We start from the raw sequence: 2,576 nt of genomic DNA on the forward strand, positions 1-2,576 counted from the left end.
GAGGACCGATGCCTCGAGCGTTGGCAAGACGGCGGTGACGGCCGCGTGCAGATCGTCGCTCGCGAGAGGAAACAAGTAGTGGAAACGAGCTGGCATTGACATGGCAAAAACGAAAATGTCAGGAGCGTCCTTGGACACATCCATCCATATGTGACGGCTAAAGGCGACGAGCTATCAGTATGTGTAATTGGCTTCTCCCGAGACCTTGCATTTGGCGAAGAACGCACGCGATCTCTGCCGTGGAGCCGATATTCAAGACTTGTTGCCAGTCCCCTGTCTTTCGTTGTCCTTCGAAAGGGTCGCGCTTCGATGCGCGAGGAGGTAATGTGCAAGGATCTGCTAATGTATTTTTGTATATTTTTGAGGCAATGGTCGTTCCGGCAAAACAGCGGTCACGTATTGAGTGGCATCAAGATGAGGAGATTTGTACAGTGCATTATGCATGGCCTATAGAAGCGTACTATAGTATTGCAAGGTCGATCGTTCGTTCACGCTACTTTCTGTCGTGTCACGAAGCCAAGAATTGACTTGATGGTGGGATTTGTCGCCAGATGAAGAAAACAACATCAACGTGGAGGGCCCTTGGTCGATTTGTGGTCCTGGTTTGTAGCTTTTGAGCAAAAACGACGTCTCTGCTTTCCATAGAGCTCGGTAGCATGAACATGTATCGAAACCGTGTCTGTGGTCACATCATTCATGGTCCAGACGAGGAAAATGAAAAGTTTCACACAGCCCTAAACCTACCCTACCCCTACCTCGCTCGCACCCTAACGATGGAGGGCTTGCGACCCCCCGAGCTCACGTGTCTCGGAGCTACAGCACCGACCGGCAAGACACTCTGCTTATACGGCAAGTAGCATAGATGGTATTGCAGAAGCGGTAGAGAATCATCGTGGTCGTTGCTGAGGGGCGTTCAGGGGTACATAATATGTACCCCTGGGGGCGTTGGCGGCGCGCTCTTGAAGATCGCCCAGTGCCAGGACAGACGCGCATACTGCAGTGCGAAGCTGGTTGAGCATGTCAAAGACTGGTGACACGTAAAACATCGAGAAGGTTGGTGGTACAGAGGGGAATGTAATTTACTCCACGCCCTTGTCAAGTGGCGCGACCGACGTGGCGTTGGAGCTGCGTCTGCTCGCATGCGCTCGTGGATGTGGGCGCGCTATGAGGCTATAACAGCATGGCGTGTTGGATACCAAGGGTGTACCCTTGTGGATTGTGTAGTGTACTTGACCGTATTCCACTTTACGGATACCAGCACGGTGAGCGGTCGAGGTGTGATGGTGTTCGAGCGTCCTGTCGCCAAACGATCGAATACCGCTTTCCTCAGTCGAGCAAGAGCAAGCAGAAGCTGCCGCGAGGGACCACATAGTAACGTGCAAAGCATCGAAGGATATCACATCGTCGTGGCAGATGCGCGTGCGTTCATGGATGTACCGGTAACGTTATTGCCATCAGTCGGCGGATACGTGATGAGTTTGACCTCGTTTAACCCAATGACGCTAAATGCGTTCAACGTCTTCGTTCATCGCGCGGGCAACAATATCACGCGGCGAGCAGGATACGTGGTATTGACATCCATTCACCCATCCAAGTGTGTGGACATGCGACTTGGTCTCGGGTTTGCCCGGGTTCTTTCGCGTGCGAAACGCCACGCACGCTCGTGCGACGAGGCGCTGCTTGAAGCAAGTTGTAGCTGTCCGTGGTAGCTGGTTGCAATTCGTTTACAGCTGGCAGTACAAAAGGCGCAAGCGCGGCGCCAGGTCGACGCAACACGCTGTATGTCTACCTGGCGTCAGGGGTTAAGCGCCAAGAACACGCAAACCTCGTGGCCATTGCTCGTCGCTGGCACTTCAAGGTCGCCCGTACCAGCGTCATTCGCGAAGCTACAAGGCTGTCGACGGCCCAATCGATCGAGTTCACTCTTCAGCACCAGCGTTTGCTTTTCCAGGTCGCGCTGAAACCTATCGTCATAAAAACGTGTTTAACCTCCAAGCGTCGAAAAACACGTGTCTTTACTCGTTTCGGCGTTGACCAATCACATGCGTGTCAGCCGCGCCAAAAGATACGTCAAGATTCGCTGCGCCTCGGCGACTTCTTCTTTGGCTTCTTCCATGGGAGCCGCAGCTATCTCTGTGCTCACCAACGACGGCCTTCTTCGCCTCATGACGAGGTACCAGAATGGCCTTCCGTTGTCGCTACTGGGCCTGGACCACGAGTGGAAGGTCGACCTGGCCTTCGAGTGGGTCGACGTACCCGGCATCCGCTTTGCCTTGCGCTACGAGCAGCGCGACGTGTGGTCTGGCGAGCTCTTTCTCGATGCGCTCGACGCGCGCTTTCCGCTGCACTGGGCTCTCTTTACTGGCCGGAGCAACCTCGCACTGGCCTACGCGACGCACAAATGCTCTGAGCTATTGGCTCTCGACGCGACCGCCCCAAGTGTTCTCTCGTGCGCCGCCAAGTACGGCACGCGCGCAACCTTTGTATCGTTGAGCGCGCTCGGCTTTTGCAGCGTACAGCGTACGGCGATCGTCGCCGCGTCCTACGGGCGACTCGATCTTGTGGATTTCTTACAC

Source organism: Saprolegnia parasitica, assembly GCF_000151545.1.
Source record: "Saprolegnia parasitica CBS 223.65 unplaced genomic scaffold supercont2.76, whole genome shotgun sequence".
NCBI lineage: Eukaryota > Oomycota > Saprolegniomycetes > Saprolegniales > Saprolegniaceae > Saprolegnia > Saprolegnia parasitica.